Here is a 12,295-nt window from a genome sequence, read left to right on the forward strand (position 1 = left end):
AGTCTGTTGGCTGTTTTCGCAACCAAGTAGTTTGGGTTTTAGTAGACACTCGGGAAAGGAAGATCGAGCCTTGAGCTTACTCCAGGCAGAAAGTTGGAAGTTAAATGCCTGGAATGGTTGGAGGGGGGGGAGGAAGCAAAGCTGAAAAAAAAAATTAATAATCATCCATGTGGAGATAATTAACCACAAATTAAATCCAAAGAAAGTAGAACAAAAGTAACAAAGAACAGAAGGCAAAAGAAAACCAAACACACCCAGCCACCTCACCTAAAGCTAGAACCCTAGAAGATATACAACTTCAGTGAAGAAAGAGGACTAGAGGGGAAAAAAAAATTCTGCCCACTGGCTAAGGGAGACTGCAAAGAAACTTGCTTGTCTCAGCCTGGTTCTGAACGAAGACCAAAGAGCTCTTGGCATTCATAAACATGGGCCTCCTGGCTCAGGTTAGAGCAGGCAAACAACAAGCAAATAAATAAGGATAAAAGGAGTCCCCGGTTGGCAAGGCCTCTGGCACATGTGGCAGACGCAAAGGCAAGGCCTCTGACACAGGATGTACCTGCCACACAGGCTGCCTCCACTCACCATCTGGAGAAGAGGACCCCAAAGGCTGTTGAGTCTGCTCACCCCTGCCATCCTGGGCGTCTGAGTCCATAGCCATCCTTCACAGCGCCAACCCTCACAGCCTGTTGCTGGAACCAACTGCATCAGCATCACCTGGAACTTGTTAGAAATGCAATACGGGGCCTCAGCTGAGACCCACTGCATCAGGCCTGGGGGCAGATCCCAGCAGCCTGTGTTTAACAAGCCCTCCAGGAGATTTCAAGGCACTCAGTTTGAGAACTTTTTTTTTTTTTTTTTCTAATTTTCCCACTGTACAGCAAGGGGGTCAGGTTATCCTTACATGTATACATTACAATTGCATTTTTCCCCCACCCTTTCTTCTGTTGCAATATGAGTATCTAGACAAAGTTCTCAATGCTATTCAGCAGGATCTCCATGTAAATCTATTCTAAGTTGTGTCTGATAAGCCCAAGCTCCCGATCCCTCCCACTCCCTCCCCCTCCCATCAGGCAGCCACAAGTCTCTTCTCCAAGTCCATGATTTTCTTTTCTGAGGAAAGGTTCATTTGTGCTGGATATTAGATTCCAGTTATAAGTGATATCATATGGTATTTGTCTTTGTCTTTCTGGCTCATTTCACTCAGTATGAGATTCTCTAGCTCCATCCATGTTCCTGCAAATGGCATTATGTCATTCTTTTTTATGGCTGAGTAGTATTCCATTGTGTATATATACCACATCTTCCGAATCCAATCATCTGTCGATGGACATTTGGGTTGTTTCCATGTCCTGGCTATTGTGAATAGTGCTGCAATGAACATGCGGGTGCACGTGTCTCTTTTAAGTAGAGTTTTGTCCAGATAGATGCCCAAGAGTGGGATTGATTTGTATCCACTCTTTCTCCTGTTGGGGAAGAAGAAAATTTTCTTCCACCCTTTTAGGCTTTTCTGACTGGTCTAAGAATTAAAGTTACATGAGGCCAATGAACAGGATAAAATCAAAGGTGAACTAGAAGTTCAAAGACAGAAAGGTAAAATGAGGTCGACATGCCATCCTGAGCTAAGGAATGGGATAGGGCCTGGGGTTTTGAAGGCCGGGGAAGGCCATTCACAGGACAATAAGAGCAGATGTTTGGTGATTAGATGCTTACCCTGCCATATAGATGGGAACACTTAGATAAAATTTATCTCTAGTGCTCTTTTTTTCTGAGGAAAATCCCCAGTGTAAATTCTTCTAGGTATTTAAGGGAGGCGCAGTAATTTTCTTTTGAGCCTACAGGGTCTCTGCTACCTTCGGCTAACAATAATCCACATGCCAAAATAGCACAAATTGGGGAGGTCTGTTCTGAGCCCCTACATTCCCAAGACTGCCACCAAGACAAAAATACTCCATAAATTCCAGTAAGATTGGGAGTTATCACTCTAGATCCTAAGTATATCTCATGCCTACCAAACCTTAAATATAATTTTTAGACCACCAGATCAAAATTTTATTTTGAAAGCATGGGAACACAAAGGAGTCAGTCTTTTCATATTTTACTATGTAATAAAATGGTAGACCCTTTAAACAAGCAGGGTTTCAGCTTTAAAAATGAAATCTCCTCACATGATTATTTATAACCTGTTTATGTAATAATTAACATATGACTGAAAGATACCAATTACTTTCACATGAATAGAGTACCATTTACATAAATTATGATGCTAATAATCTTCTATTTTCAGCCTAGAATTTGGGTGTAATGTGCTGTGTTTTCACTTGGGTAGAAAGAACCACTACTTCTTAGAATGAGTATTTATTCTGTTGCTTTGAATACATGAATAATTTTGAATTTAGGATATCTTGCTTGGCACACAGCTAACTCACCTGGCCCCCTCTGGTTCCTCACACTTTTGAGTTGTTAGCTCTTACGTACAGGTGTTCCCAGTGTTTATTTCAACCTCATGCAGATCTGAAATGCTGACAGATTTCATTCAAAATAAGAACGTTGACTTCATAGAGTCTATAATGTCATGTTTTCTATTTCATATTGCTGTTTCATCAGAAACAGAAAAGGTGTTCCTTAAATTTCCCTGGGTTACCTTGTAATAAAGACAGAGGACTTGCTGCCTTAAGCAGAGTTTTAGCATTCTTGGGGGTCCTTTGCTTTAGTGGAACTACTACCAACTGGAGTTTATTTGCTCAGCTCTGTGAATCTAAAATTTAAGGGGATATTTTTAAATGACCAGGTCCTGTTCAAGATGTACACCTCTACTTATTTGCAACAAAACATACCATTTAAGTCATAGGAATCTTTATATCTACTATACAAAGCATGTCTTATCTAATTTTAAGATTTTAGGAGTTCCCATCATGGTGCAGCAGAAACAAATCTGACTAGGAACCATAAGGTTGCAGGTTCGATCCCTGGCCTCGCTAAGTGGGTTAAGGATGTGGCATTGCCATGAGCTGTGGTGTGGGTCATACATACAGTTCAGATCTGGTGTTGCTGTGACTGTGGCATAAGCCCAAAGCTGTAGCTCCAAATCGACCCCTAGCCTAGCCTGGGAACCTTCATATGCTGTGGGTGGGTCCCTAAAAAGCAAAAAAAAAAAGGAGAGATTTCAGACTAACACAATCACTGATCAGAGCGACCTTTTTTAAAAATTGATGTATAGTTGATTTACAATATTATGTTAGTTTCTGTTAAAAGTGACTTAGTGTGCATGTGTCTGTGTGTGTGTAATCTTTTTCAGATTATTTCCCATTATAGGTTATTACAAGATATTGAATATAGTTTTCTGTGCTATTCAGTAGGTCATTGTTCTTATCTATTTTATTTTTTGTGCTTTTTTATTATTATTAAAGTATAGGTGATTTCCAGTGTTTTCAATAAGTTCTGTCGTACAGCAAAGTGAGCCAATCACACAGATTTCCCTATGCTGTAAATTAGGGTCCTGTTGCCCATCCATTCCAAATATAAGAGTTTGTATCCAAAAAACCCCCCAAATACCCCTCCATCCCACTCCTTCTCCTTTCCCCCTTGGGAAACCAAGTCTGCTCTCCTCATCCATAATCTGTTTCTATTTTTTGTTTGCTTTTAGATAGGATCATCTGCTCCATATTTTAGATTCCACAAATAAGTGATATCATATGGTATTTGTCTTTTTCTTTCTGGCTTACTTCACTTAGTATGAGAGTCTCTAGTTCCATCCATGTGGCTGCAAATGGCATTAGTTTGTCTTTTTTATGGTTGAGTAATATTCCATTGGATATATGTACCACATCTTAATCCATTCATCTGTTGATGGACATTTAGGTTGTTTCCATGTCTTGGCTATTGTGAATAGAGCTGTAATGAACATACGGGTACATGTGACTTTTTCTAGGAAAATTGTGTCTGGATATATGCTCAGCAGTGTAATTGCTGGATCATATTCTATATTATTTTTATGAGGTACCTCCATACTGTTTTCCATAGTGGTTGTACCAATTTACATTCCCACCAAGAGTGGAGAAGGGTACATTTTTCTCTGCACCTTCTCCAGCATTTGTTATTTGTTGACTTGTTAATGATGGCCATTCTGACCAGTGTGAGGTGGTACTTCATTGTAGTTTTTATTTGCATTTCTCTAATAATTAGTGATATTGAGCATTTTTTTCATATGCCTGTTGGCCATCGATATGTCTTCTTTGTAGAAATGTCTCTTTAGGTCTTTTGCCCATTTTTCAATTGGATTGTTCATTTCTCTGTTGTTGAGTTGCATGAGTTGTTTGTTAATTTTGGAGATTAGGCACCTGTCTGTTGTATCCTTGGCAAAGATTTTCTCCCATTCTGTGGGTTGTCTTTTCATTTTTTAATGGTTTCCTTTGTTGTACAAAAGCTTTTGAGTTTGATTAGGTCCCATTTTATTTGTGTCTTTATTGTCATTATTCTAGGAGGTTGATCGAACAAGATGTTGCTGTGATTTATGCCAAAGAGCATTCTGCCTACATTTTCTTCTAGGAGTTTATAGTATTTGACCTTATATTTAGTTCTTTAACCCATTTCGAGTTTATTCTTGTATATGGTGTTAGATAGTGTTCTACCTTATCTATTTTATATATGGTAGCTTGTTCTGCTCATCCCAAACTCCTAATTTATCCTTCCCCTTGTCCCTTTCCCCTTTGGTAACCAAAAGTTTGTTTTCTATGTATGTAAGTCTGTTTCATAAAAGAGGTCACATGCATCATTTTTTTAGATTCTGCATATAAGTGATATCATATTATATTTGTCTTTCTCTGACTTACTTCACTTAGTATGATAATCTCTAGGTTCATCTATGTTGCTGCAAATGGCATTATTTCATTCTTTTTTATGGCTGAGTAATATTCCATTGCATTATCACCATATCTTCCTTATCCACTCATCTGTCAATGGACACATAAATTGTTTCCATGTCTTGGCTATGATAAATAACACTGCAGTGAACATTCTGGTGCACATACGTTTTTGAATTACAGTTTTTGTCTTTTCCGGATATGTACCCAGGAGTGGGATGTTTGGATCATAAGGTAACTTTCTTTTTAGCTTTTTCAAGGAAATTCCATACTGTTTTCCATAGTGGCTGCACCAATTTACATTTCCACCAACAGTGTAGGAGAGTTCCCTTTTCTCCACACCCTCTCCAGCATTTATTATTTGTATATTTTTTTATGATGGCCATTCTGACCTGTGTGAGGTGATACCTCATTGTAGTTTCGATTTACACTTCTCTAATGATTAGTAATGTTAAGCATCTTTTCATGTTCCTCCTGGCCATCTGTATGTCTTCTTTGGAGAAATGCAGAATGACCTTTTATACCATCTGCTTCCGTTCCTTGTACTTAAGCACAGGGACACAGTCTATTGGCACATGTGCAGTAGATGTAAGAACAAAGTAATTCTAAGAACTGTCACAGGTGGCAAAAGTATCTCCAGGCATGCTACCTGTGCTGCCCATGCAGTCTTTTTGGTGGCTCAGTTTCAACCTGAGTCTGCTCACCCCACATCTCCTGTCCTTTAAACGCCACTCCCTCAGTTGCCTCAAATATGCACTGGACTCTCCAGATCCAAGAGTTAGGACTTCTTTTTTTTTTTAAAGATTTTATTTTTTTTCCATTATAGCTGGTTTAAGTGTCCTGTCAATTTTCCACTGTACAGCAAGGTGACCCAGTCACACACACATACATTCCTTTTTCTCACATTATCATGCTCCATCATAAGTGATTAGATATAGTTTCCAGTGCTATACAGTAGGATCTCATTGCTTATACATTCCAAAGGCAATAGTTTGCATCTCTTAACCCCCAGCTCCCAGTCCACTCCACTCCCCCACCTCCTCCTTGGCAGCAACAAGTCTATTCTCCAAGTCCATGATTTTCTTTTCTGTGGAAAGGTTCATTTGTGCCATATATTAGATTCCAGATATAAGGGATATCATGCGGTATTTGTCTTTCTCTTTCTGACTTACTTCACTCAGGATGAGAGTCTCTAGTTCCATCCATGTTGCTGCAGATGGCATTATTTTGTTCTTTTTTATGGCCAAGTAGTATACCAGTATGTATATATACCACATCTTCTTAATCCATTCATCTGTCGATGGACATTTAAGTTTTTTCCATGTCTTGGCTATTGTGAATAGTGCTGCAAATGAACACACGTGCGCATGTGTCTTTTTCAAGGAAAGTTTTGTATGGAAATATGCCCAAGAGTGGGTTGCTGGGTCATATGGTAGTTCTATGTATAGATTTCTAAGGTACCTCCATACTGTCCTCCATAGTGGTTGTACCAGCTTACATTCCCACCAACAGTGTAGGAAGGTTCCCCTTTCTCCACACCCCCTCTAGCATTTGTTATTTGTGGACTTATTAATGATGGCCAATCTGACTGGTGTGAGGTGGTACCTCATAGCAGTTTTGATTTGCATTTCTCTAATAATAAGGGATGTTGAGCATGTTTTCATGTGCTTGTTGGCCATCTGTATATCTTCCTTGGAGAAACGTCTATTCAGGTCTTTTGCCCATTTTTCCATTGGGTTGTTGGCTTTTTTGCTGTTGAGTTGTATAAGTTGCTTGTATATTTTAGAGATTAAGCCTTTGTCAGGTGCATCATTTGACACTTTTTTCTCCCATTCTGTAAGTTGTCTTTTTGGTTTCTTTTTGGTTTCCTTTGCTGTGCAAAAGCTTGTCAGTCTGATTAGGTCCTATTGGTTTATTTTTGCTTTTATTTCTGTTGCTTCGGGAGACTGACCTGAGAAAACATTTGTAAGGTTGATGTCAGAGAATGTTTTGCTTGTGTTCTCTTCCAGGAGTTTGATGGTGTCTTGTCTTATGTTTAAGTCTTTAAGCCATTTTGAGTTTATTTCTGTGTATGGTGTGAGGGAATGTTTTAGTTTCATTGATTTACATGCAGCTGTCCAAGTTTCCCAGCACCACTTGCTGAAAAGACTGTTTTTTTTCCCATTTTATGTTCTTGTCTCTTTTGTCAAAGATTAATTGACCATAGGTGTCTGGGTTTATTTATGCATTCTCTATTCTGTTCCATTGGTCTGTATGTCTGTTTTGGTATCAGCACCACACTGTCCTGATGACTGTGGCTTTGTAATATAGACTGAAGTCTGGGAAAGTTATGCCTCCTGCTTAGTTTTTGTTCCTCAGAATTGCTTTGGCAATTGTGGGTCTTTTGTGGTTTCATATAAATTTTTGGATTGTTTGTTCTAGTTCTGTGAAAAATGTCATGAGTAATTTTATAGGACCTCTATTCTTAACAGAAGGGGTTTGATCCAGGCCCCTGTTATTCCATTTCAACTGACAGGATAATGAGTCATTACAGAGAACAGCTCCACCTCTACCCACCCCAGAATCATACTTGTCCCATACACATCAACCTCCCCAATATCCACATCTCCTTCATTTCCCTTTCCATACTGACCAACATTAACCTCTGCATTAATACTTTAATGGGTCATGAACATCAATACAATTGTTATCATTATCTGAAAAGCCATCACTATTTTAGAAACCAGTGTGCTATGTTGGAAAGAGAAAAGGAGCTCTGAAGGTAGGCTGAAGTACATTCAAATTATAGCCGTTGCTTTCAACATTTATGGGAGGTTGGGCAAGTTCCACATCTTGAATGTTTTTCTTCATCTGTACATGATGGGGATGATAACCTCATCACAGAGTTTGCAAAGATTAAATGAAGTCAAGTACGTACAGCATCTTGTAGAGTAATGGCTCCTAAGAGGTGTCCAGTGTTTTTTTTTTTTTTTTGTATATTGTGGACACTCAGTAAACACAGAACAAGTGACAATGAATAAACTTTCCTTGCAGAGCAAGCAGACTGAATGTTTTCAGTGAATATATTATTTAGGCTGGAATTTTTCAAATATTTAGTTGCTGTTAGTGGAAGGAACTTTTCTTCAAGTAAAGTTGTATGCAGAAAGGTAACACTGACAATAAGAAAAGTGGAGCTGCTTCAACTAAAACAGGGGAGAGGGTCCGGAGCTCACCTACTCAGACTCTTCTGTTTCTTTCATCACCTGCCAGTTCACCTTTGCTCTGACACTCCAAAAGTGTGTTGTGAAACCACAAATCTAGTCTATATTCTCAAAACCAAGTTTTAATATGTCCTTTATCTAGGTTCCACATATTTTTGTTCTATTTTCTGTTTGTTAACAATATAAATGACATTACATTTTCCACCTTGTATTGTTGTTGATAATATAGGAAGCTGCCTTTGTAGATAAGTTCTCTTAAAAATTCTTCAAGTGTGTCTGTTTACTCTGCTGAGATTTTCCAAGTACATAATCACATTGCTTACAAAAGATGATTTTTATCTCATCCTAGGTAATATTTTTTTCTCTTACTTGTTCCATATTTTAGCGTATGCACTAGAATCCAAAAAAAAAAAAATGTTATTTAAAAATGGTCTGGGTATACATCCTTGTTTAAGTCTTGATTGTAATTAGCTTTCTTCTAGACCAGTTACTCTTGTCTTTGTTGCTGGAGTCCCAACTGCATGAGATTCTGATTTAATTGGTCTGAGGTAGATCTCAGGCTTCAGTAGGTTTCGGGATTTTTTTGGGGGGAGTTGGGAGGGGGAGTGGGGCTTGCCTGTGGCGTGTGGAAATTTCTGGGCCAGGGATGGAACCCATGCCATAGCATCTCGATCCAAGCCACTGCAGTATGACGCCGGATTCTTAACCTCCTGTTCCACAAGATAACTCTCTTCAGTAGGTTTAAAAGCTCTCCAGGATATTCTTATGTTCGGAGAATTGAGACTCTCAGCTCTAGGTAATTTACCATGAAGTACGTTGACTGCTTATTATTTTTTTTATTATTTCTCCAATACATTTTTTTCTACTGTACAGCATGGTGACCCAGTTACACATTCTATTTTCTCACATTATCATGCCCCAGCATAAGTGACTAGACATAGTTCCCAGTGCTGCACAGCATTTCTATTGATGGCTTATTAAATATAGTTATTCCTTACCATGTTTAGAAAGGATTGCTGTTCTTAGACGTCTAAGATTTGGGGGTTTGTTTTTTATTTAGAAACAGTTTTGCAATTATCTGTTGAGATGTTGAGATGATTGTATTATAAACACATAATATTCTTTTTTTTTAAAAGAACTTCATATTAATTGTCTTTCTACGGGAAGGAAGAATTTCATTTTATTTAATTTTTTTGGCTTCCATGGCACACAGAAGTTCCTGAGCCAGGGACAAACCCACACCACAGCAGTGGCCGGAGCCATGGCAGTGACAATGTTGGATCCTTAACCTGCTAGGCCACCAAGGAATTTCACATGTATTTATCCTTGTTGGATATATTAAAGCAATGAATAAAACATCCTTGTATTTATTCCTAGGTTAAACTTGGCCATGGTAGGTAAGCCCTTCATTGTTTTCTTGAGTTCAGGTTGCATTATGTTTTCTATTTGTTAGAATGATATATTTCTATGAATTCTCTGTCCTACCTCAGCAATAACAACAATAATAATATCATTATGTTTAAGAAGTGTCTATGTTCCAGAAGCTGATCTAAATCTCTTATATGATTATTTCATTTATTTCCATTTATACAAATGGAAACTAAAGCATGAAAGGATTAAAATTCCTGCCCATGGTCACAGAGCTGGGACATGGAAAAGCCAAGGTTTGAACGCCAGTAGTTGGTGTTAGAGAACATGTTGGTTGCATTATTTCTTCTAGAGGCCTCTCAGTGTCATCATGTGCCCTCTGTGTGAACTTGGATAGCAGACCGGAAATTTCCTTAACCTCTAATTTCTTCAGTTTGGTCATCACGCAAATGAGGGTAACAGTTATCCTTCCTTTGTAGGACTGTCAGAAGGATTGCCTGAATTAGTATTTGTGAAGTGCTCAAATCTATACCTGGCACTAAGGATTTACATCAGTGCCTGTTAAATAGATCCCAGCCAGGCCATCTGGTTCTGGGTCTCATCCATTACCTCTTTGGAGTCAGGGTTATGCCATTTTAAAAAATGACCTGAGTAGTTTTCATTCTCCTGCAACTTTTTCTTAAATAGATTTTATACATTTATATTTTCTCCCAACTCATTCACTTTGTTTTATTGGCATAGATACATAGAATTTTTTCAATAACAAAAAGTTCCCTACTGTTATAGCCTTTTATTTTCCTCATTTTATTTGAATTTTCTATCTACAAAAAAATCTAGTTTTGATTTTATTAATTTTGTTTTTCAAAAAAAAAAGTCACTGAATTTATCTATTAATTTTCTGTTTTATAATTGATTGATTTCTGGTTTTTTACATATATCTTCCTGAGTAAAAAGCTTCCTTTATCTCATTTTAATCCAACAGCATAAATTTGCCTGTGTACAGCTTTGATCATACCCAACAATTTTTTTTATTTGTGCCATTCCTAATCAACCAGCTTTGGGGGTTTTACCGCAATCACTTTGTTCACCCTTTGTCAGCCCCCTTTTCAGTCACATTTGTTCCCTCCCTATTTGCTCCCTCAGGCAGTTGTCTCTGGGGCCTCTCTTCTAAAACAGATAATCTCTTGACTCAGTTTATCTCCTTCCCACATATGGTGATTATACATAATTACAATGATGGAGGGGAAATTAGAAGATTTTTCATTCGCTTTTCTGAACCAGTTACCTGATCCAGGCTCACAAAGGGACAACTGAGAAGTTCTCCCATACAAATAGGAAAAGTGGCTAGAAAATATAATGAAAGAGCTGGTATCATTTACTCTAACAGAATAAAGAGGAGGAAGAAGAGGAATATGAAGAGGAAGTGGGGAGGGAGGGAAGGAAGGAAGGATGGATGGATGGAAGGAAGAAAGGAAAGAAAATTTAAGAATCTTCTGAGAGACATTTAAAAAGAAAAACAGCTTGAATATAAATGGAGAGCTACTCCTTGTATTGGAATGGCTAATACTGTAAGATGTCAATTCTTTCTAAATTAATATGTAAATTTGTTGCAACCCCAACAAAATATTAATTGATTTTAAAAATCAGAACAGCTGGTTCTAGGATTTTTGTGTAAATATCAAAACCCAAGCTTGGCCAGAAAAAAATTTCTGAAAAGGAAGCATAATGAATCAGGCCAAGTTCTATCAGATAATAAAGTATATTACAAAGCAAATGTGATTAAGCTGGATGAATGAATCACGATAAAGAATCCAGAACTGGACTCAGATGCATATGCAAATTTAGTATATGACAAAGATGACATTTCAAAGCAAATGCATTATTCAAATAATAGAAATAATGATACTATTCATAGAGTTATAATACTGTTCTCTCATAATGTTTTAATTTTTGTGTCATACACTTACTATAGGTTATAACTTTTATTATGGATGTTATACGTTTTTATGTAAAAGAATCTATAAATTCCTAGGAGAAATGAAAATTATTTTTGTATTATGGATTGGGAAAGGCCTTTTTATTTTTATTTTCGTTTTTGGCCACTTCGTGGCATATGGAGTTCCTGGGCCAAGTATCAGATCCAAGCCACAGAAACGACCTAAGCTACAGCTGTGGCAATGCTGGATCCTTAACCTATTGTGCTGGGTGGGGGCTCCAACCCAGGTCCCAGAGCTCCCAAGACACTACTGATCCCACTGCAGCACAGCAGGAGCTCCAGGAATGGCCTTTTTAATATTTACTGAACACTTATTGCCAAGATCTTTTTAGGCATTTTGCATATATTTATGTATGCAATCCCCACTCTATGTTATCATCTCCATTCAACAGAGGAGAAAGCAAATTGCAAGAGGTGAAAGTTGCCCTTGACCCCAGGGCTCAAAGGAGCGAAGTGCACAGTTAGATCAGATCGTTGGACTACTAGAGGTTGTGTTCTCAACCATTACGATAAACTAGCTGCCTAAACAACTGGCAAACCATCTGGAAAAGAAACAAAGGTGGAGCCCAATGATGGTTCAACTGCTGGACTGAATCTATCCTTGGCCTTGACACATGGGCAATATCTGATTGCATATGTTCACAAATGAAGTTACTGTTAGCACAAGTATAAAATGTCTCAGCATCATCTAACCCTCGATAACAGGTAGCAGGATGGCCCTGGTGGCAGGAAAACTGTGCCACAAGCAGGAAGTAAGAATCAGGTGATGTAATGTGTGAAGGGCAGTTTTACGACCTGGTAAAGGACCTGGCAGGACCTTACCCTGGAAATACACAGTGCCACCATAAATAACCCATGTGTTTCCCACAAAG

The sequence above is a fragment of the Sus scrofa genome, chromosome 9 (assembly GCF_054392235.1).
Source record: "Sus scrofa isolate SSC_HxYL_T2T_F1_AM1 chromosome 9, Sscrofa_HxYL_maternal_Yorkshire_Landrace_v2.0, whole genome shotgun sequence".
In the NCBI taxonomy this organism is placed as follows: domain Eukaryota; kingdom Metazoa; phylum Chordata; class Mammalia; order Artiodactyla; family Suidae; genus Sus; species Sus scrofa.